The sequence below is a fragment of the Rousettus aegyptiacus genome, unplaced genomic scaffold (genome assembly GCF_014176215.1).
Source record: "Rousettus aegyptiacus isolate mRouAeg1 unplaced genomic scaffold, mRouAeg1.p scaffold_m13_p_9, whole genome shotgun sequence".
NCBI classification, from domain to species: domain Eukaryota; kingdom Metazoa; phylum Chordata; class Mammalia; order Chiroptera; family Pteropodidae; genus Rousettus; species Rousettus aegyptiacus.
In genome coordinates this window covers 78498583-78524208 of record NW_023416312.1, presented here as the reverse complement: position 1 = coordinate 78524208, position 25626 = coordinate 78498583, and the positions used below count along the sequence as shown (strand labels likewise).

Sequence of the window (25626 nt, the reverse complement as noted above, 5' to 3'; positions counted from 1 at the left end):
ATAGAGCTGAGAAGCATATCCTTGGATGGGGTAGCCCCTCAAAAATACATCCATCCTAGGTGACAACACTATGTCATGATTTATGCCACCATTGGTTAACCTACATGACCTAGACTGATAGAGATAATCATTAAAATTTTGGAAAGTTTCAGATATGCCATTTGCAATGTCTCTCATTGTCTGAAATCCCTACAAATAGTTGAAATCATGAATAATAACATTTGGAAAAAAGCAAGTTTGGTTACATGCTGTAGTAACTGCCAATATCCCACTAAAGCAACACTCCTCTAAGATGTTCTACTTCAAGAATTGACCTTCTATAACTAATGCAAATTAGAGATTGATTTTAGATTGCTATGATAAAATACTATTGCTTTTGATCCAAATGTATAGGTCATTATTAGTCATATTTTAGTGGCAAGATTAGTGTGTCATATTTACCAGGACAGATATTTCCTACTCTACACCTGAGGTCTTGCTTTTGTTGCTTTCTTCTCATCATTTTTTTTGCCAGAGAGCTAAAAATATTAAATTATCCTTCTCAGACTGCAATTTAAGTTGACAGAAGTTGGATGCAATAATATGTTCCCATACCTGCTAGTATAGTTGTACGTCAGTGAGACAAATAAACCCATGAGTGATAGTAATCCATTTGCTATCAATCCAGACCACATTACAAATGGTCTTATGAGTGATGTTATAATAAAAACAGAAGAAATGTCTTATGTCTCTCCATTTCACAAGTTAATGATGCTCCTATAACATTTCTTTTATTAATAAATACCATGGATCTGCAGCTCACATAATTATGTAAAAAACTAAAGAAGAATTTTTTTTAATCTGTATCATGTCTTGGAAGTTAGAAATCCCAGTCCTCTTCTAACTGCTCTATGTAGAAGAAAGGGGACATCCTTCTATTAATGATAAATATTGCTCTTAGCTTCCCACTCAGTCCTCAATTTCCTGGATTCCAGATTCTGTACTCATTACTGTTTCATAACTGATCTTCCTAAGGTTACAAATAGCTTCCTAATTGTAAGTCATTTATCAATTGTAAGGAAGATTTGTCAACGCTTACTTTACTGAATTTCTCCTATATCGGTAATGACAATCAATCCCTCTTTCCTGAAATTTTTTTCTCTTGATCTCCAGAACACCACATTCCTTGAGTTAATTTAGTATATCTCCAGCTATTCTTTTTTTTTCTTTTGTGCATTTCTATCCTTGCATTTGCTCAGTAAATATTGATGTTTCCCAGAGTTTGTATCATTACTCTTATCTTCTCATTTTACACCTTTCCCCAAGTTCTCAGCCTTTACCTATATATTCATAACTCCTACATCTACATCTCTAACCTATATCACTCATTCAGGCTTAAGATTAATACTGAATGCATACTAAATGTCTTCCATAAACCTTAATACCACAACTAAACTCACCTGTAAATACCATATCACATACTCTGCTCCCTCCGTAATTATTTGGTAGCTATTGTCAGCATCTACTCAGTGACCAGACCTAGAAATTTCAAAGTCATCAAGATTCCTCTCTTTCCTTCCTTCCCCGTATATCCAATTGGTGGCTATAATCTCAATATTCCTTTGGTTTGCCATCACTTTAATATCCACATCACCTAAGGTAACCATCATCATTTGCCTAGACAAGTACATCTACCTAACTGTTCTCACAACCTCTTATATATTCCCCTTTAAAATTATCCTCCCGAAAGCTTCCAGGACAATCTATTTTAAAATTTACATGTAAGCACCATGCTTAAAAATCATTCAGTGTCCATACTTTTTACACAGTAATTCCCAAACTTCATATGTTATTTAAGCTCTTCATGATTGCTCTTATTGGCCTTACCAATATAATTTTTTTATTCATTCCTTTATCAAATGCTACATTCGAGCAATGTATTCAAGGCTTATAGTTCCTCACACATCCCTTCTTGCTTCTCATGTATTTCCTTCTCATGTGATTCTGCTGCTTTCTCTACCTAGTTTCAAACTCTCTTCACCTGGTTAAATTCTAATTATATTTTAATATTCAAAATAGGTAACACATTATCCAGAATAGGTGATCATCTTACCCTGACATCCCCACATCAGTTTTTTCCACTGTTTTATGCACCGCTCTATTTATTCACCTTTGTAACCTCAGTATCCAGCACAGTACTTGTTACATAATGCATGTCTACTGAATGAAGGAATTCCAAAGAGCAACCACTAGGTATTAAATGTAGAGATTTAATGAAGTACTCTAAACTCATTTTATCCTTTCCTTTACAAATGTCTAACCTTCAATTTCCATCTTCTCAGATTAAAGAAGCCCACTGTTTATAGTCTACTCTGGAAGATCTTACTCCTCAATCATCCTGATTAACTGTTACTTATATTTAGAACTTCTCCAGCTCGAACACATCTTCTAGATATGGGGGTAAGTCTTTCATTTTTTATACAAAATAGACTATTGTATTTTTTCTATTTAATATCCACCATGATTATGTTCAGCATTTTCTAGACCTTTTGACCATAGCAGTAGGCTAAATTAATGTCTTTGGCATTAAACAAATATTTAATAAGTGTATATTTTGTACTAGGAACTGATGATTCAGCACAACAAATGATGACAACTAAAAACAAGGCCCTTCCTCTTCTGGAGTTTGAATCTTGTTTTGGGAGTAGGAGACGTCAACACAGACGACAAACAAATAAAGAATGAACAATAAAATATGCATGGCAAGGCTATAAAGAAAATAAAACCAGTGGATACAATAAAGTGTTCTTGGGTGCCTGGAGAGGCTATGTAGACAGATTCACAGCTCCTTTCTATAGGTGTAACTGACAAACTAGGTACCTATTATCCTATGAATATAATTTGGATTATTTCCCTCAAACACATGCTGTGTACCACAATAACTCTCACTCTTTCATGCCCATTCACTTTTAAAAGTCATACTTACTTTCTTTTATCAATATGGCACATATTCCAACTCATTTGAGTCAGAAAAATGTTAAAAGCGGTCCCTCAGAGTCCCTGGTTGAATTCACTTACCTCTTAGTATTTCAGATAGAGTGATCTCATAGAGAATGACGTTTCTGTTTTAAAACATCCAACTTAGCATTTTATTACCTAAAAAGCTATGATGTCAACTGCTAACTTGGCAAATGTATTGCCAACTCATTCTTTCACGTAGCTTTATTCGACAAACATTTAGCAAACATTATGTTATAAATTTATGAAAATTAAAACCATCATTTAAACTGATGAGACATCCCAGTTTCCACTTAACTACCCAGAGAAGTACGTGCCTAGCATCAGTGTGTCTTTGTAGTTCCCTTCTCCTCATGTGCTCTGTAACTCCCTTCAAAGTGGTAAGTCTTGTGTTTTTTGTGTGTGTGTATGTGTGTGTGTATGCGCACGTGAAAAATTAACCCCAAATTTCCAACTGCTAGAGCTGGTGATAGAAATGAAGAGAAAAAGAAAATGAGAAGATCTAAGAAAATAGTGATTCTTAGCCAGCAAAATAGAACCTTTATGTGGGAAAGCATAATGATTATTAAGTGGTATTTGCAATAGTTAGAATTTCCAAATGTCTCTGGGTATGTCCTTTGTGAACATTAAGAGTCTACAGTAGTATTTTCTAAAATTGCCTGATCATAAGAAGTATCTGGGTTACATATAAGAGATACAGATTTATGGAAAGTGCTATAAAGAAAATAAAATCAGGCTCTCTCCTTCTGGTTATCATTTAGGAGGTAAAGGGATGGCAGGGAATCTGTATTTTTAACAACTGTGCCAGGTGAATAAAATGACATGCCAAGAGGAAACATTGTTCTGTATTACTTTCTTCACAGGATAAAGAAAGAACTTGTGAAAATGGATTGTAAATGTTTTCACAAATAATAGGTACTTGATAAATGTTTTCATACAATTTCCTTTCTTCTTTGTTTTTGTGGCCCCTTTATGAAATAGTGATATTTTAGGGGTTTGTATATCTCACCTCTAAAGCTCTGCTTTCTATGTGAAAGAGGAATCAAGTTCTTCTATGTTATTGTGACCTTCTCCCACAATTTTTCCATATAATCCCAACATTTTTACTGACCCAAATGCCATATTACCTATCATGTCAAACATTCTTTGTAGTTGAATTCTAGTTAGCATTTTGTTTAGGCCATTTGTCAATGTTATTTTGCATTTATCATGATTTCTATTTGGCTTTCAAACCTCAATATTTTTGTTAGGCCTAGAATAATGATGATTTTATCCAATTTGTTATGCCTTGGAAAGAATATATTGGTATTACTACAATAGTATTTTAAGCAGGGCAATCATAGTACTAATTAGGGGCAGAATTAAAACTGAAAAAAAATTCTTAATTCTCAGTCCAGTACTTTTTCCATACTACCTTGCCTCTCAGCATGGATTAATATAAACAATTATAAATGCTCATTTTAGAACAATGAACAAATTATTAGCTATTATTTATTCTAGGACATCTTTATACTGATAAATCTATAAACTATTTGTACTTAAACTGAATAATATTTGGAGTAAATGTTAGTTTAATTATTGAATTATCAAGTAAGATTTGTGGCATTATTATCTATTTCTAACCCATGTATTCTTTTACATATCAGGACTAGATAGGTCAGGTTTAACTGTAAGGCAGAAAAAAAAACATACTAAAATGTATTTATTTCTATTGACTTGAGTTTCTCATAAATGACCTCATAGGGAAACTTCCAGTAACACATAGGTTTTTAAATGTAGTATGTCACCTACTATGACTCAACAGAAGTTTATAGACTAATCATAAGTTATTTTTGAACTGATATCCTCCTTTATATTGTTAGTTTCCCACTCATATGCCCCATTTCCTAAACAAGATGATCAGCTCCTAGAAAGCAAGAACTACATGGTAAATCTCTGGTTTTTCTCCAGAACTTAGTAAATGTGATTTAGTAAATGCACACTATTTGGTTGATCATCTTCTCACAATGGGACCTCCTGAGATCATCTAACTGGTTTAGACCTCTTCCTAAAACTAGGTGAATGACTAAACCACAGTTCGCACACACTGGCAGCCTACAAGCTGAATCTTGCCTTCATATAATAGTTGTCACCAAGTTTTTAAAGGAAACAATGCCAGTAGTCTTACATCTACAGCTCTCTGACATTTGTTATCTGCTTGTCATAAAACAGCCACTAATGCCATTCTTTTGAATATATCTAGAGGTAAAGACTTTAATATATGAATCATCACCCAGATAATCAATAAATTTTACTTGGTAACCAACTCAAGCTTCTCCATTTTTATTATCTTTTCTCTTTTCCACTTCTTGGTAGTCAGACACCAGACAGCATCTTTTTACATTATAAATCTTATATTGGAAGACTACAACAAAATGACCCTTAGCCATCCATTTTTCAAGAGAAATAAGCCTAATTCATGTTACTTATCTTCACAAATTGATTTTCTTAGCTTTCATTCTATCTTCCGGCCTCCAATTTCACCTTCTCCTATACCCACCACCACCAGTGATTTGAGCTAAATGTAAACAGAACCATGTTAATTCCCCTAGCATAAACTCTTTCCCTGGCTCCCCATTGACTATATGATACATTTGAATCTCATTAGCATAGCATGCAAGGCCCTAAGAACCTCATTTATATCAAGTTCTTTTATGTAAAATCTCTCTGCTCTATAAATAAGACATAAAAAGTTATTTCTGGTGATAACTCTTATTATGGGCAAGGCTCCTAATATAAATTCTTCTAGATAATTAAGGGGAGCAGAAATTTCTCTTGAGCACACAAGGTCTCGGTTGCCTTTAGTGCAAAATAATCCACATACCACAGAGGCAGATCTCAGGTTAGATAGTTCTGAATCCCTACATAACAGTTTCTTCCTAGATTGATTTTGTCCACTGTTAACAAAAAAAAAAGCACAATTAATTATTAATTAAATTAATCTTGTTAATCTTTGTAGGTGCACCCAAAACTCCAGGTACACAGTTCTAATGTGTGTGGAGTGTTAGTGGAGATTATTTTTAATAAATGAATGGTCTGAAGCTATTTTCTGAAAAAAATCTCCAAGTTATCCATATATCATTTAAAATTATATATATATATATATATATATATATATATATATATATATATATATATATTCTTATAGAATCTTAACTAGTTCAGAAAATGGTAAAAAGAAAGATGACTTATCTGCTTTTGTATAACAGATTTTTAGAGGTTTAGAGATATACGGGAACCATTACAATCAATTAGTCTCACTTCCATTTTAGTGTTTGAGAAAACTAAGTCTCAGAGTTTGCATATTTGTCTAAGCTATGTAGGTAATAAGTAGCAGAGCTGGAAATCAAAGCAACTACTTCTGTCTATCTTCTCAGTGTTTTTACTCCACTACACTAGAAGGACTTAACCATTTTTTTTGTGTGTGTACCACAGACCCGTTTGACAGTTTGGTAAAGCTTATGAAACTCTTCTCAAAATAATATTTTTAAATAAAGAAAATACCTAGATTACAAAGTAACTGAATGTACCAAAACATAGTTATCAAACTATTGTGATATAGTAAAATACGCCTTCATTAAAGCTTTAAGATCTATTGACAGGTTTAAAAAACTATTCTAATATTGCAGTGGTGATGAGCATGATATTTTGAGATATCTGGAAGGACTAACTGTGATTTCTATTGATGATAGAGTGTCTGATACTTCTAATACAACTGTGGAGTTCTTTTTATTTACCTTGATAATGGAAGGAAGTGTTAAATTTCAGTAACAGAGTAGTGGAAATGAGAAATAATAATTTTCTCTTAAAAATTCATGGACACAAGATAATTGAACACACAGGTGATAAAATTGTATATAATTTGACACACACATACACACATATTCACATGAGTGTAAAATTAGAGAAATATGAATGTGATCAGTAGATTGTATAAATGTTAATATCTTGGCTATGATATTGTACTATAGTTTTGCAAGGAGTTACCATCGGGGGAAATTAGATAAAGGTTACATAGGACTTTTCAGTTAAAAAGTCATACTCTAGTTAAGAACTCTTGCACTAAAAAAATAATATAGTGTTTCCAAAGTGTTCTCGAAGATGTGTTCCAAGACATATGAAAGGTATTTAGAAGTTAAGAAATATTTTTTTAAATATATTTTTTGTATTTTTTAGTTATAGTTAGAACATGATATTATATTAGCTTCAGGTTTATAACATAGAGATAAGACATTTATATAACTTATACAGTGATCACCCTGATAAATCTAGTACCTATTTGACATTATACAGTTATTACAATATAGTTAACTATATTCCTTATGCTATACTTTACATCCTCACAACAATTTTGTAACTACTAATTTGTACTTTACGATCCCTTTCCCTTTTTTACTCACATCCACAAAACGCCTCCCATTCTGGTAACCTCAAAATGTTCTCTGCATCTATGAATATTTTTCTGTTGTTTATTTTATTCCATAGATTACACACATAAGTGAAATCAGATTGCATTTGTCTTTCTGTCTGACTTACTCCACTCAGCATGTTACCTGAACAGGTTTATCCATATTGTTGCAGATGGTAAGATTTTATTTATTTGTTTGTTTGTTTGTTTTTACGGCTGAGTAATATTTCATTGTATATATGTATGTGTACCACCTCTGATTTATCCATTCATCCATTGATGGACTCCCAGGCAACTTCCACATCCTGGCTGCTACAAATAATGTTTCAATGAACATATGGATGCACATGTCCCTTCAAAGCAGTATTTTGGGTTTCTTCAAACGAATATCCAGAAGTGAAATTAGTGGGTCCCTCTTTGTCTCTTGTTATGGCCTTTGTTTCAAAGTTCATTTTGCCAGGTATAAGGATTGCTATTTTATATATATATGTATATATATATACATATATATTGATGATAGAGTGTCTGATACTTTGATATATATATACACACACATACATATATATATATACACATATTTTCATTTCTATTTTCATGAAACATCTTTTTCTATCCCTCCCTTCATCTGTGTGTCCTTTGGTCTTAAGTGAGTCCCCTGCACACAGCACATGTAAGATTCCTACCTTCTCTTCCATTCAGCCACCTCATCTTTTGACCGGAGCATTCAATTCTTTTTCATTTGAAGTACTTGTTGATAGATATATTGTTATTGCCATTTTACCATTATTTTTTGTAGATATATTTTTTTTTCTTAAAGAAGTCCCTCCAACATCTCTTATAATACTGGCTTGGTGGTGATGAACCTTAGATTTTTTTCTATCTGGGAAGCTCTCTATCTGTTCTTCGATTCCAAATGACAGCTTTGCTGTGTAGAGTAACATTTGTAGTAGGTCCTTGCCTTTCATCACCTCAAATATTTTATGCCAGTCCCTTCTGGCCAGCAAAGTTTCTGTTGAGAAATCAGCTGACATTTCTATGGGAATTTCCTTTTAGGCAGCAGACTACTTTTCTCTTTGCTCAGCAAAGTATGGGGGACATTGAGACTAGATGCTGCTTCTTTGGATTTTGTGACTTTGAGAGATTTTTAGGAAAATCCGCAGCATGGGCCATTTGTATGAAAAAAAAAAAAAAAAACGCTGGAAGCAGCTCAGGTGGGCCGGAAAGTTGGGAGAGGCAGGGTCTCAGGAAATCACCACAGCAGGGTGACCTGTGTTAGCCAGGTTGATGGAGACTCAGATATGGTGACTACTTGCATGTTCACACCAAGAACGGGAGAGGGTCTAACAAAGGATCAATGGATACTGCCAGCACTTCTGTCTGAGGAAAAGCCACCCTCCAAGTGTTGCCCTGAAACCCAGCAAGTCAGTTCCTTTCTGTATGTCCCTGGCAGTCCTCAAGCAGTTGCCCTAGAATTGAAGCTCAGAGCAAGTGAGTCCGTCACCAATTAAGTCCGCTTGTGGGCCCTTTAAGAAATAAGTCTGTGACACCCTCAGCCTTCTGTCTCGCTCAGCCACAATCTCTGCTAGTTTTCACAGCTAGAGGTTGTGAAGATTTCTCTTCCCAGTGCTGGAACCCTGACCTGGGGAGCCCCTAAATATGCTGCCTACAAGAAACTCACTTCAGATTAAAAGACACACTGAAAGGAAGGGGATGGAAAAAGATATCGCCTTGATGAACCTAGAGGGTATTGTGCTGAATGAAGTCAGACAGAGAAAGACAAATACCAAATGATTTCACATACATGTGGAATCTAAAGAACAAAGTAAACAACAAAAACGGAAATGAACTCATATTACAGAGAATATTTTGAGCGGTACTAGATGCAGGAAATGGGTTTGGGAATATAAAGTGTAGCTTAAGGAAAATAGTCAACAATGTTGTAAAAATTTGAAAGGGGGAAGAGAGGTACTAGATTTAGTGGGGTGACTGCTTCATGAGATATATAGATTTTTAATCACTGTACTGTACAACGACTAAAACTAATATATTATTGTATGCTAACTATAATTGGGAAAACTCATTGAATTGAACAATGTAAATATGAGCAACTAATGGCGATACTCAATAAAGCTGGAAAAATAAATAAACACATAAATGCATAAATATATAAATACATAAATAAATACATAAATAAAGCTGAGATAAACACAAAGAAAAGAGTGGGCTACATAATTTGCAGTGCCTAGTGCAAAATAAAAATGTGGGGTGCCTTGTTCAACAAAGCAAGGAGAGAAGTATAGTTAAAGATACTAATATATTAATGTTTTCTTTAAAATATTTAATTACTTATAAAACATAATAGGGATAATAGCAACACATGAAAAATGACAATCTTGCAAATTGTAAAAATCTATTTTTGGTGTAATAATTTTATATAATACAGTAAATGATAATGCAGATGCTCTTCCACTTACGATGAGGTTACAGTTATGACCTTTTACTCATTGTAAGTTGAAAATACCATAAATTGAACATATTGTAAGTCAAAATGTATTTAATGCGCTTAACCTACCAAACATCACAGCTTACCCTGTTGTAGCTTAAACACAAACACAATATCCAAAAAACAGCAGGCAACACAAAACACTCACAATCCTGTGTTCACTGGGAGCTGTGGCTAGCTGTTGCTGGCCAGCATAATAGAAGAATACTGCAATGCATATTGCAAGCACTGAGAAAAGATCAAAATTCAAAATTCAAAGTACAAAAAAACACTGAATGCCTATCACTTTTGCACAATCATAAAATTGAAAAATCATAAGTCAAACCATCGTAAGTTGGAGACCATCTTACAATGTGATATCTTGATTCGTTGAAAAATTTTTCTCCCTCACTTTTCTGTAAATTCATTTATTTACTCATCAGGATGTATATTTGTAGACACTTCTTTTTTTATCTCAGCTGTATTGAAGTATAACAGACAATCAGTTGCTTATATTTATATCACACAATTCAATGAGGTTTTTTTTCAATTATAGTTGGCGTACAATAATATATTAGTTTTAATTGTATAGCATAGTGATTAGAGATCTATATAACTCACAAAGTGATCATCCCACTAAATCTAGTACCCCTTTTTCTCCTTACATATTTTTTATAACACTGTTGATTATTTTTCCTTATACTACACTTTATATCTCCATGACTATTTTGTATCTATTCATTTGTACTTCTTAATCCCTTGGCCTTTTTCACTGTCCCACAAACCCTCGTCCCCCATCTAGTATCCCTTAAAATATTCCCTGTAATATTAGTTTGTTTCTTTTTTTGTTGTTGTTATTGCTTATTTTGTTTATAGATTCCACATGTATGTGAAATCATTTGGTATTTGTCGTTCTCTGTCTGACTTACTTCATTCAGCATAATACCCTCTAGATCCATCAAGGCAATATCTTTTTCAACTCCCTTTCTTTTAGTCTGTGTGTGTCTTTTAATCTGAAGTGAGTCTCTTGTAGGCAGCATATGTAGGGGTCTTGTTTTCTTATCCATTCAGCCACCCTATCCATTGGTTGGAGCATATAATTCTTTTCTGCTTGATCTATTTGTTGATAGATATGTAGTTATTATCATTTTTTTTTCATGATTTTGATATATGTCTTTCTTCTTAAAGAAGTTTCTCTAACAATTCCTGTAGTACCGGCTTGGTGCTAATGAATTCCTTTAGCTTATTTTTGTCTGGGAAAATCTTTAATTGTCCTTCCACTCTAAATGATAGCTTTGCTGGACAAAGTATTCTTGGTTGTAGATCCTGGGTTTTCATCAATTTGAATATTATGTGTCAAATCCTTCTGTTCTGCAAAGTTTTTTTTGAGAAATCAATTGCCTGTCTTATGGGTGCCCACTTGTAGGTAACTAATCGTTTTTTCTTTTGCTGCTTTTACAATTACCTCTTTGTATTTAACTTTTTGCATTTTAATTATGATGTGTCTTGGTGTGGGCCTCTTTGGGTTCTGTTTTTGGGGATTCTCTGAGCTTCCTGGAGTTTATGTTGATATCCTTCACCAGATTAGGGAAATTTTCCATCATTATTTCTTCAAATATATATTCAACTTCTTGTTCTCCCTTTTCAGGTACCCTATAACAAAGATATTGTTCCCCTTAATTTTGTCCAATAGGCTCCTTAAATTATTATTATGTTCTTGGTTAAATTTTCTTGCTGTTCTGGTTGGGTGTCTTTGGCTTATCCATCCTCTGTATCAGTGGTTTGATCTTCTTCTCCATCCACTCTATTGATTCCCTCTAATATACTCTTCATCTCAGATAATGTATTCTTCATCTACAACTGGTTCCCTTTTATAGTTTCCCTTTCAATTTTTGTGTTTTTAACCCTTTGTTAAAGTTCTCACTGAGTTCATCTACACTTCAGTTAATTTCATAGAACATCTTTATAAACCAGTGTTTTGAATTCTGCATCTGTTAGACCACTTGATTCCATTATATCTTGATCTCTGTTATGTTCTCTCATATGGTTTCTGCTTCTTTGTCTTCCCATTTTGGCTGTCTTTCTGAGTCTGTTTCTATGTATTAAGCAAAGCTCCTATGTCTCCCAGTCTCATTAGCATGGATTTGTGTAGTAGGTGTCCAGTGGCATAGTCCTAAGAGGGGTTTAGCTGCAGGGCAAGTTTAGCCCCAGCCCATGCCCTTCCAAGACCACATGTTAGGACTTAGCAAGGAATCTACAGATGCTGTGTTTATATTTGCTTCAAGAGGCCACATCAGAAACTGAGGTCAGCTGCCACCAGTTTGAGCTGGAGGTGGCTTGGGTCGGCCCACAAGTTGGGGGAGGTAGAGTTTTAGGGAATCCTCTGGGCCAAGCGATCTCTGTTATCCAGTTTGATGAAATCTCAGCCATGGCAGTGCTGCGTCTGCACGCTGGGAGTTGGGAGGGCTTAACAGAGGAGCAATGGATACTTGCAGCACTTCTGTCCAGTAGAAAGACTTGCCTCCGGCCCTCCCTCTGACAACTCAGTGTTTCCCTGTGAGTTCCTTGTGTCCCCTGAGCAGCCCACCTGACGGTGGTGCTCAGAGTGAGCAGGTCCATCACTACAAAAGTCAGATTGCAGACATGGGCCCTTTAAGAGGACCTTTCACAGCAGACGGCTGCAGCTGCTGATTCCTCTGTCCCACTCAGCCTTTGGGGACCAGGCAGCCTTGTGTCTTCACCCCCTTTTACTTCCAACTGTTGCAGGGTGATTTCCTATTTCTCTCCCCAATTGTAGTGTATCTGTTCAACTAGACCTCCCCTGCCTCGCCCCTCTGCCCAGGCAACTCTGCTTGTTTTTTGCTCCCTGTTTCCATTTCAACTTTGATGTGGTCACAAGAGGGGATATATGAAGCTTCTATTATCTACACTATTTTGCCCAGTTCAATAGCCCATTCTTGTTGCAATGATTACTATGGAATAAGAGAAATAGAGATGATCTTAGCCATTCTTCAAGTAAATTAGTATTTTTAGTAGATCCAGCATTAAACATATGAGGCTATGTTGTTATAGTAATTGCTTTTGTCTGCTCAGGATATTTTCCCAGCCTCAGCTCTTATAGAAATTAACATGTGACCCAGCCTGAGACCATCACAGCAACCCAACAGTACTAATGTAGGGAGGAAGCAAGAGAACAAAAATCTTAAATCAATCTATATTCAGAGACTGCAATAAGCTGATCAGTCCTATAGCCAGACATTGAGAAAACCTTCAGAACAAAGGAAGGTTGCTGCTGAGATTACTAACAAACCATTTCTCCATGCCATTAAGGGAAAACAGAGTCTTTGAGTGTTGGTTTACACAAAATAAAATCATTCATTCACTATGGCTAAAACCATGGGGAACCTATGGATAAAAGGCTGGGAATTGCCAACAGGACTTTTAAGCTACATAGTCATACCTTTCCACCCTACATACACTCTTATCTTTTCATACTGTATGCCAATACTATCAAAGGAAAATGGGTAAACAGAGTCTTTAAACTGTAATTCACAGAAACTAAAGAATGATATATAAACTGAATTCCCCAGGGTCCCTCTCAGTGTCTTTACTCTATCTCTCTCTGTCCCTGTGTCTGTCCCCATGAGCCACTCTCGGGCTCTCTCAATCTCTACTTCTGAGAGGAGGCCACACTCTGTCTATGGAATATTACCCCTTCTCTAATAAACTTTCCTTTTGACTCTAACTTTGAATTGCATGTGAATTCTTTCTTGCTCAAAGAACACTCTCTCTCAATCCAGGCCTGCTTGGAGGAAATTTGCCCTAGCCTGCATCATGTATGACCCCAATGTTTGGCCTGGTAATAAGAATGTCATCCTTGCATGCAATTAGTCTTTCATCAGAATTTTTCTACTAGAGGTGGTGGTGGTGAAGTGTCTCTCTTACTTATAGTCAAGTAACTGCAGAGGATATCAAAGAACTATAAAGACGTGACTCTAGGGGTTCCAAAGGCTATTTTCTCCACCAAGTAGAAAAGCCTGAGAGACAGAAGCTAATATTCAAAGAAACCAATGGAAGAGAGGGATGGGAGAAAAAGAGAGAGAGAAATAAAGAAAACGGACCCATAGCACTGAGACCCTACTTTATAAAACTGAGATTCCTAGAGCTAGCTAGCTGCCCTGTCCTTGTAGTTTCTCTCTTGATTCAGAGCATTACCCTATATACTTTTGATACATTCATTTTCTCCATATTCTTGCTGTAGTTGGATTTCTATCATTTGCAATAAAAATAAACAAGACTAACAGACAGATAACAACTTTATATGATGAAATTTATAGTGCATATGTTATAAAATACATATAGTAGCTCATTCGACCTTCACATCAGTTCTGTGAGCAAGGTAGGATAAATATTATTTCAGATGTTCTTCCATACATTAGATGGCAAGCTTCATAAGGGAAAAAGTCTGTATCTTTTCTGATTGTATAATTACCCAATAATCGACTGTGTTTTAGAAATAATAAAACTGAGGCTCAGGGAATATGATTGACCTAGGTTATACAAATGGTAAGTGGCTGGTCAACAACTCATTCCCCTTGACATCTGGTATTTTCTGTTCTATGATGGGCCCTGTATTTGACATTGAAGACACAAAAGTAAACAAGATCCTTGTCCCTGCTCTCAAAGACTTCAGAGTCCAACACAATGGTTCACAGGATGAATTCTGATAAGCCCTATTTCAATCTGTTGAAATGACTGTCTGGTGGTAGGTTTGAGTTAACTATTTTTTTTTGAAAGAGTCTCAAGTTGAATGTTGTTTATCTATTTTATTATGTTTTAATTTTTGTCAAATGATACAATAATTTCCTGGATAAAAATGATCCACTGCCACGGGAAATCTTCCACATCCCATGCAGTACTAAAACCTGGCACATGATTAACTAGCTGTATTTCTGCACTCCGTATCTCTACTTCAATAGTCTTCTTCAGAGATGACATATTATGGTAATTAAAAGATTGTGTTTTTTCAGTCTACAGCCATGCCACCCTGAACAAGCCCGATCTCGTCTGATCTTGGAAGCTAAGCAGGGTCGGGCCTGGTTAGTACTTGGATGGGGGAGGCCACCTAGAAAGACCAAGTGCTATAGTGCTAAAAAATAAAAACTAAGGGATTGTAAGCTGACAAGTTCTTTGCAATCTGTGAGGTCAACAAAGGGTTGCCTCACCTAAAAAAAATGTGTTCTTGAGACTAATAGAGCTTGGTCAACTCATAGGTCTGCTACTTATGAACTCTACTAGTACTAGAAAGTTTCACAATCTTTTTTACGATTTACTTATCTACAGGATGGGGAAATAACAGTATTTATTTCACAAGATTAGATGTGAGAGCTAAATGTAGTTCACAGAATTAGATACCAGCAATGAAAAGCACTTGACCTACATTTTGCTATGTAATACATTTTAATTTTTTCCCTAACCCAAAATTAAAATAAACTATAATAAGTACTGACAGGTGATTAAATAATCAAAGGAGTATGATCTATAGTAAATAGAAAGCATGAGCAATGCTATGATAGTACACTTTAATGATTAAATAATATAAGAAAAGCTTCCAGACAGAGCTTTTTATGACCTTACTACAGAATATATTTATTTACTTCTGCTTTGATATTAATATTGTTACTACAACCACTTTATTTACATGACTTAGTTTATGAAACTTGCATGGTTAATAGAATTTGAAAGTTAAAATGCATTACAAAGTAAATTGTTAATTCTATAGTTGAGCTGGACAAGCACGCTCATTGCAATTTCTGTTTTTCCTCATTTACTTTCCTTTTGAAAATAACACTATCCAAATTTTGGAGAAGGAGAAATATTAAGTCTGTACATGAATTTAGAAGTATTAGACAGATTAAGTTAAATATCTTGTTAATTATAATAATTGTTTTTACTTTTTCTATTCTAATTTTCAAGAGATTTTAATAGCAAATTAGCATACACTGATTAAAATTTTAAATTGGCAAAGGCTTTTGATTTGGATAACATAAATTTTATGCAAAATATGTCACAGAAAGATTTATCTCAGGGTAGGATGATCCAGTACAGTGATGAAGATGCATATAGATCAGATACCAGCTTCATTTCTATAATATTTTTCTTTAAGAATAAATAAAGAGCTGCCTTCAGAGGCTGCCATTCTAAACACTTTTCATGAACATTTTGATAGTTGCTCAGTGGTGATGAATTTATTTAATATTGACAACTACTGTGGATATTTTGACTCGCTAAAGACTTATTTTGTTTCATAACATTTCCTTAGTATAAATCGGAGGTCTGCAAACTGCAGCCCATAGGGCAATTCAGCCTGCAATCTAGTTTTATAAACGAAGTTTTCTTGGAACATATCCACTTATGTCCAATCATTTATATATTGGCTGCATCCTTGTCTATGATGGCAAAGTTGTGACAGAGACAAAAGGGCCCTTTATAGAAAAGGTTTGCTGACCTCTAGTCTAAATCATTCAAACCACTACATTATTCTCTAATATCTTGAATCAGCCCCACTTCACTAGAAGCTTTGTCACCCGACTCTAGTCCATATGCTCAACGCTTTGAAAGGGCAAAACTCAAAATGTTAGCTTTTGGAGTAAGTAAAGTTTATTGATCAAGAAAACATCAAGCAAGAAGATGAGATTTAGCAATGCCTCAAATCCATCTTGCTCACTGAACTAGATTAAAGGTTTTTATAAGGGTAGGAGGAACAGGTATGCAGAAGTGCTGGTGGGGTGAGTTTTAATTGGAGGACCTTGAAAAGGCCATTTATGGTAAAGAGACATCAACACTGGACTTCCAGGACAATTAAACCTTTGCTTCTGAAAGGATTCTGATGTTCAAGTTCTGGTTATGGACTGGTCCTTTGGTTCCATAAAGGGAGTGGATATGACTTCTGTTCTAGGGCAACTGGAGGTCAAAATTCTCTCCTCTGTGCATGCTTCAGCTGCATAACTTGCAGGTTTGTGCTGTTATCTCTTAAATGTAACTTGGCATCTTATTAAATAGAATAGAACAATTTCGAGCTGGTTGTGCAGTTACGACTTCACTAATGCAAATGTTATTTAGGGACTCCTTTCAACTATGACAACATATTTTCCCAAATTCATTTAGATTTAGTATAGACCCATTGGTCACATCTAATAACTATATATTCATTGCATGCCTAACTGTTTTATTTGAGGTTCCCTAAAATTCTTTTAAACAATCTTAGTAGTTTTCTTTTGATCCTTATTGTCCTAAACCTCTCATACATGATAATTATGATTACTCCACCAAGAAAGAAATTATCTTTCATTTATTGGTTCTAATATGTGATAAAATCTTATTTCTCCTACCTTTATGTAGTCTTCTCTAGCTCATCTCCTTCCTCTCACTCTCCAAATGTTCTCCTGGACCATCTTCTAGTCTCATACTATATATACCATAGGGGATTCAGAATAAGTTACTCTAAGATGTGCCACTCTGGCATGCAGATTATTTCAAGCTGAAGACAATCAAGGCCCAGAACGCTCAGGAATAACCTTTCACTTTCCCTTTACCACGTAGGATAATTTAGACAAAGAACTTGTTCCAAGAAAGAACTATCATTATAAATGGTTATATTTTAATATGAACTAATTGTGATCAACAGGGAGGAACATAGAAGGCCCATTTGATCACAGTCCTTTCTGTGTCCCTATTGTTTCAAGATGGCCCGATATACATTTGTTTACTAAACATTAACCCTTTTCATCTCACTGTGAATTTCCTTACTCCCGGTCCTTAGTTCTAAATGACATATATACCTCATTTGGCTTTACCGTCTTTGGAATTTTTGTGCTTATATGAATTCCTTATGCACACATATTAAAACTTTATTTTCTCCTGCTAATCTGCTGTGTGTCATTTTAATTATTAGACTAGCCAAAATAACTAACAGAGGAAGGGAGAAAGTTTCTCCATCCCTGACAATATTTACATAAAACTTATAAATTTCTCATTATTTTAACTATTTTTTGTGACTGCTGACTCTAAAATAGACCACCAACAAAAATCTGTTGGTCAAACAAGGCTGAAAATTACTTATTATAATAAGGATAAATATCACCTTTACAGGGTCTTAGTAGTATCTTTGAAATGGAAAGTAAAAGGCAGATATTTATAAAGTTTGGGGGTTTGGTTTAATGTACCTCTTTCAATGTAGCTATTTGACTGTGCTATTGGTGCATTGAAAGAGAAAGGGGATCCTTGCCCTTCTCAAGATAAAAATCAAGAAAATGGGTGAAACAATTTCTCAGAGAGAAAGGTTTATTAAAGCAAAAGCTTGATGTACCAAGGGCACATACTCTGAAAGAGAATGGATGTGACTCCCCAAGTTCAATTGGCATAGCGTTTTTATAAGTTCTTGGAGTAAGGGATTGGATTAATTTTAATTGTGGGGAGGAATATTCTTAAGTTTTTCTGGAACAGAGTGGAGATTTTCTGGAATTGGGTTTCCATTCCATTTTTGTCCTTATATAGCTGCTCTGGATCTGTCATGGCACTGTTGGGTGTGTTGTTTAGTATGGTAATGAGGACAAGTTAAGCAGAAGACATCTCTAATTGGTGAACACTATGATTTGGGGGACTTTCTCTAAATCTGATTTTATCTACTTAAAACTGTTCCAACAGTTTTTCTTTCTTATTGACAAGAAGGTACAGCTTAAGTTTGCTTCCTCAGTGGCAGGTTTTAGCTATGTGACTACTGATCACAATTGGAATTGGACAATTTTGTCATGTAGATTTTTAGATAGGTGAATATATCAAGTCGAAAGTTTTAAAGTAATTATTATTGAATAATCATTTAATAAGTGAACAATTTGTCCATTGAGAATGGGGTATTTACCCTGATGAAGGGCATCTAGTTGATCCAGCTTATTGTTCAGATAAATACTTTTTAGAAAGATCCTGGAACAAACAATAAAGTTATTTGCAACTTTATTTTCCTAGGCAAGAATTTCCCAGAATAATAAAGTAATGTTAATATTGACAGCTTTAGTTCTTAATTCTATTAAGCAATATGCTTGCAGAAAGTTTGCTCTCACTTCTATTCCAATAAATTTCAAACAGCATCTGGAAAATAGTCTCATTTACTCTGGCTGCCTATTATCCCTCCTATTTCCTATTTCCATTTTCTATTTTTTTTTGATGGTACTTATATGTTTAGGAATCTCAAGTTCGAAGCTGAGGCACTATATGTAATTCCTTTTTCAAAATGGCTCTGAAGAGGAGCAGAATTTGCCATCCCAAAATATGTCTCTGTGTTATAAGGATTATGTTGAGCTGGTGAAATAGCAGACACAGGAGAAGCTCTGAAAACAGAGAAGTTACCTTTCTGTAAGAGACATTTACATTCATAAAGGAAATCTCCATTTGTAAGTGTGTCTCTTTGTACCAGGAAGAGAGTGATGACAAAAATCACTAGAAACTAACATCAGTGAAGAAGGCCCTGGACTTAAATCTATGCCTGGACTTAAATGCTTTTCCTGGTAACCTTCCATAACTGGCTCCCCCACACCCCACTATCTTTTCTTTGTCCTTCACTGAAGATGGTATTTAAGGAGATGGCTTAAGACTTTTCAGGAAGTTACTTAGCTTTCCTTGGTCTCTCTTGTGTGTACAGGAAGTGTATGTGTTATTAAGCTTCTGTTTGTTTTTCTCCTGTTAATCTGCCTTTTATTACAGGGTGATCTCAGCCAAGAACCTAGAATGGTAGAGAGAAAATTCTTTTTCCTTCCCCACAGCTCCCAATATTCAACTAGTCAGCATGTACTATCTATTTACTTTATGAATCTCTTTAATGAAACTCTCCAAATGGTGATGAGAATGGCCTAAGAAGAAAGTAGTTCAGCAGAATCACATAACATGAGACCAACAGATAGCCAAAGAAAATATTCACAGACACCGAAAAGAATATGAGCTAGAAAAGACTACAGAAAAGTAGGATAAATAAGACCTTACCATGTCTCAGAGCCAAAGAATGAGAGATAACTTATATCTTGGTGGGGTGATCATAATTGTCATGTATGAGAAGTTTAAGATAATAAGAATTAAAAGGAGAATGCTAAAGTTTTTTATCTGAGGGCTATTTCTTCCATAGATTGAGGAGGAAGGTAAACTACTAGATGAAACATATAGATTAAACAAAGTAATAGTTAATCATTAGCTTGAAGTTAAGGTTTGTAGAACTTCCAGAATTAGAACGTATAAAGAAAAGGTTAAATTGCGAGACAAATGAGAGAGAGAGAGAGAGAGAGAGAGAGAGAGAGAGAGAGAGGAGAGAGAGAGGAGAGAGAGAGAGAGAGAGAGAGAGAGAGAGAGAGAGAGATTTGGAAACCATCAGTAAAATGGGGAGTGAAATTAGCAATTGCATGAAATGTCTTGTTAAAAATCTACAACCAGTTAGAAGTTAGAAGGCCATATGAATTCAATTTTAGTATAAAATCAGGATTGAATAATATTTAATCACCAAATACCCCAAGTAGGAAAGAAGAGTAAGTCTTAGTTTGATTAAAATGATGAACCCTCATTATCTTTGTGAAGCAGTAATGAGTAAAGGCAATGTATTGTTGCACTGTGTTAACTTACTCCATAGGGTAGAACCTGTAGAAACCAGCAAGCTGACTGAGCATCCCTCAGTAACATCAATCCCTTTTCTCCCTTTGGCCCCCAAAATTCTGAGCATGAATAGTTTGATATTTTGGAAAATGTTTATTCTCATTTTCCTTTGGCAATAAATTCTCCACTGTCACAAGCCTAAATTATTTTGGCAATTCTGTGAATGTCAGATTCTTCTGGTAAATATCGGTGGCCTCCAAGGATTAGAAAATAGATTGGGTCTATCTATCCTCAACCCTGAAACTCACTACCAAGAAAAAAAACAATTATTAGACCAAATTCCACCAAAGATATCAGTATTTCTTGACAATCTATAGATAAAAGAGGTCTTTTTTTCTGTCCTTAAGTCCATCTTGCACGAAAGGTTCAATATGAAACAAATGCAGTTATATTCTTCTACCCTAAATGGCAGAATGTGGAAGCCTTGAAACCATACGAAGTGGTAAGATTCTCAATTAAGAAGAGGTACATGGTCAATAAGCTTCAAACTTGGAGCATTGTGCCTAGGACAGAGACTTTTGGGCTTGCTAATTTCTAATACCTCATTCATATAAAGGAGGTTGGTCCTCTTGCACTATTCCCAACCAATCACATATCCTAACACTGATATTTATTCCAATCAAAAATTATTTTTAGCATTCCTTGTGCAAATCGGCCAACCTTAAGGTGATGGTTTTATGTAAGACACTTCACCTGCTAATTTTCTAGCCCCAAAGTGTTGCTTCATATAAAGAGACTTAATATGGTAATTAGTCACCCCTAGAACTTTAATTAGAATTAACTTTTTTTTATCTTACTCATCACATTGTTTATTCAGTCCAGAAGTATTTTAAAGTAAATTACCACACAGACAATATAGTTCAGGGACTCTTGCAGAACCATATAGTATAAACAACAATAAAGCCCTCCACACCCTAGCTTGACTCTCAGCTCTGCCCTTTAATGTGTAATTGAGTGTTTATTCTCATTTCTATAGAATTTTAAATACAGTAGCATTATCTCTTTCTCTGAATGATCACAGCACTTCTGGATCTCTTATAAAATTCTTAAACCAGGGTTCAGTCTGTCTTAATCACTGCTTTGTTCATGGCTCCTAGAACAGTTTCTGATAAATGAATATGTCAATGAATGAACACATTACTGAATAAGTTGATTGATTCCAGGCTATTACTGAATCTCTCTGAACCTATGAAATTTCCTTATGTATAGAAAGGAATAGAAATAGTGTTAGGTTCATGAAGGCCCTATCCCTACCTCCCCGTAGTATGAGAACCAGACTTCTCCCTTATCTTTGTGTGGGAACTGGCCCTTGAATCCAGGTTGGCAACATTACATGCTCACCTCTGGCTTCATTGCACTCTCCTCCCTTCCACATCAATTTGCCTGACCCAAATATTTCCACCAAAAGGCCCACCTCAAGCCCCATATAAGTTTCAGGTCCTCTTACATTCAGGGCTAACACTATCTTCAGCTCAGCTAGTCTGTCACTCTGCTAAAGTAAATCTTGCTTAACCCCTTCAGCCTTGAGCGTTCCTCCTTTGGTGAACTTAACAAATAGTACCTAATTTACACCAGAGGTTCCCAACCTTTTTGGCACCAGAGACCAGTGCTTCTATGAAAATCTAATGCCTGTTGATCTGAGGTGGAGCTGAGGTGGTGATGATAGCACTAAGGAGTAGCTGAAAATACAGAAGAAGCTTCACTCACTTGCCCGCTACTCACCTCCCACTATACAGCCTGGTTCCTAACAAACTACAAACTGGTACCAGTCCAAGATCCAGGAGTTGAGGACCCCTGCTTTATACTACTAATTTGATATCCTTAACTCAAGTACACTTTACATAATGCTACCACATTAATTTTCTTGAAAAACTACTTTATACAACCTTACCACTGAGAGTACTTACATTATTGTTGTATAATTTTCACTTTCTTTGACTGATTTTCCCAATGGATTGTGAATTTGTTGGTTAAAATTTGACATTTAAATTGAGTCCTCAGATCTAGCACTGTGAGAAGCACATAAGAAGCCTCAGTGAACATTTGTTGAATAAATAAATTTGCCCAAGTCATTGAAATTGTTCAAAATAATTGCCCTCAAATATCAGAGTACCAAATTTAATGTTATACTTATTTTCAAAGTTTGCTCACTCTGAAGATTTCCACTCATGTTATTAAATTATATCATGTTAATAGTTAGCTTTTTACAGGCAACAAACTTCTCAGAGTAAGTTAACTGAGTCAGTTAATTTGTGGCTGTGTATACAAAGGCAAATGAAATGGAAAGTTGAATAACTGCTCTGTCAATTTATTTAATATTGACAGCCACTTTAGAGTACCCACACGGTTTACATTTCACTTAAATAGTACTGATAATTGTCTCGAATTTATAAAGAATGACCATGAATGTGTTCCTCACATGACTGATTTGCTGTGAAATGGAAAATTAGAACTTAAACAAAGATACTAGTACAAGGGTACTAGTTCTATAATTGTCAGAAGGAAATAGTTTTAAAGTACTTTTCCCTATTGAATAGTTACATGGCATAAACTTTGAAGAGAACACCATTAGGGACTATAGAGCTTTCAAGGAAAGGCACCAAAGAGTTGAAATTTTTACTTCACTATAAACTCATTATTTACAACTGTATGCCAACAAACAAGCTTAACCATTGTAACCACACACAAACTTCACTTCTTTAATATAGTTTTCTTTTAGTCTGATTCAAGTTGATTTTGCACGGATAATGGCATTGTGCTCACTTGCTTTTTTCCAACTTAGCCCTTATCCTCTGTATGCTTGACTCTTTAATCATTAAACTTGAGGATATAAGATTAATAGAGCCTCAGGTATATAATCATGAGGACAATAGGTTTTGGATGGATTTTAGACTAAGGATAACATCTTGGCTTTGATGCGTTTCAGCTCCAGGCCCATTGAGGCACAACGACAACCCTACCAGCCACTAGATAGGCTATAGGATCAGACGGGATGGTGTCATGGGTGATTCCAGAACCAGACATGATGATCAATTATTTCATTCCCCTCTAATCATCCAAACAGTAGCATCCACGACCCAAACTCTCTTATTTGCCATGATTACTGGTTTTTCTCTATATAATCTGTATTCCAGAGACACCTAGGGAGCCAGGCCTTTGAGCAATAGCTTGCCTATATCTCCAGGACATGCAACTCTCTAATAAATCTTACTTTCTTTGCTTCAAAACATGCATGTAATTCTTCTTTGGCTTAGACACAGGCAGGCAGATAGTCTTTTTTTTTGTCCTTATAACACCATTCTTTAGAAACATTTGTCCCACAATTAAAAAATTACTAGAGCCATGAAATTCCCAATAATTCTGACATAACTGTAAAATAAGCAGACCTTTAAATTCCTAATTTATAATTTTTAAATATAAAAAATATTCAAAAAGAAACATTTATATTTCCATTTATAATTCTTCCAAATTAAGATAATTTTCTCTCCATTTTTATCTTCATATTATTTTGCAAAAATCTGAAAATTATTCCAAAGAGTATAATATATTTTATCTTATTTTACATTAATTTCATATTGATAATCAATGCTATCATCCATTAAAATTAGTGAATTGACTTAAATTTAAAGTATATGTGACAATCGAATGCCATTTGTTAGTAAAAACAGAATTTTGCTTGGAGGTTAAGGTTGATCTAGTTACAGCTGAATCCTAAATTTAGTGCTAATCTTCCTGGATTCATAGATAAAATGGATACTGAACCATAAAAAATAAAGAATTCTTGCCATTTGCAACAACATGAGTGAACTCAGAGGGTATTATACTAAGTGAAATAAGTCAGACAAAGAAAAGCAAATACCATATGATTTCACTTATATGTGAAATCTTTTAAAAAAATGAACAAATAAAACAAACAGGAACAGACTCATAGATACTAAGTGCCAGAGGTGGAGGAGGATGGGGGGATGGGTGAAAAAGATACAGAGGAATAAGAGGTATAAATCCTACTTATTTAAAAAAAAAGTCATGGGGATGCGATGTACAGCATAAGGAACACAGTCAATATTTTTTATTAACTTTGTATACTGATAGATGCTAGACTTATTGTGGTTATCACATTGTAAAGAATATAAAGACCAAATTCTTATGCTGTGCACCTGAAACTAACATATCGTATGTCAATTATATTTAAACAAAAAATACATTTTTAAAAAGAAAATATAGTTATATGTGAACACTGAATATCTACTTTTCTTTGAAACGATAACGTGTCTGCAATTTAAAAAATGTTAAAATGGAAACATTAGGGAATTATATAGTTCTTATTTTCTGTAAAAGGAACCAAAAGTATTTGTTTGCAGAAACAAATGTTATTGGTATTAAATTATCACACGAATGTTTGATGAACATGACATAGATATGGAGGAATGTAACAGGCATTGACCTCCACTTTGATAGAAGGTACAGAAATATTTTTCATGTGGCCACTTCTTGTACAGACTCAAAAGTAAAATGTAAGGTCATGACAGAAAGTTGTTGTCTAGTTAAGGTTGGTAGAAAAAAAATGGAATTTAAATGCTATTGGGAGAATCTCAGGTTCCTGCTACAACATTACTGCGTAGTCCCAGCAGTCTCACAAATATGCCCTTCCCCCTCTTCAGTTATGCCAGGATAATCAAGATGACAAGAAGGATAACTTCTTTAAAGTTTTCCTTATTGGGTGCTTTTTGTCTTGAAACAAATAAAATAAATTGAATCTTGAATAGAAGTGAACTATTGGTATAGAGCTTGCAACAAGAAGCATCCATTGTGTTTCAGACAATCTTGATGGAGATATACCACATTGTCTCCAAAAAACAAATGCCAGATAGACATGAAAATTATGTGTCAGAGACTTGAGCTTAGAAGCTTTCACTCCATCCTAACAACAAGTAAAAAGCTGAACAAAAGAAAAATCAACAATTTTTCTTAGATCCTTCAGAGGAGTGAAGTCATAAGTCAAAATTGA

At 34.9% G+C, this 25626-nt stretch overlaps 1 pseudogene; it reads left to right on the top strand.

Annotated features, from left to right (window-relative positions):
- Window positions 1-14955: 14955 nt before the first annotated feature.
- On the top strand, window positions 14956-15076 carry LOC118607953 (annotated as a pseudogene).
- The last annotated feature ends 10550 nt before the right edge of the window (window positions 15077-25626 follow it).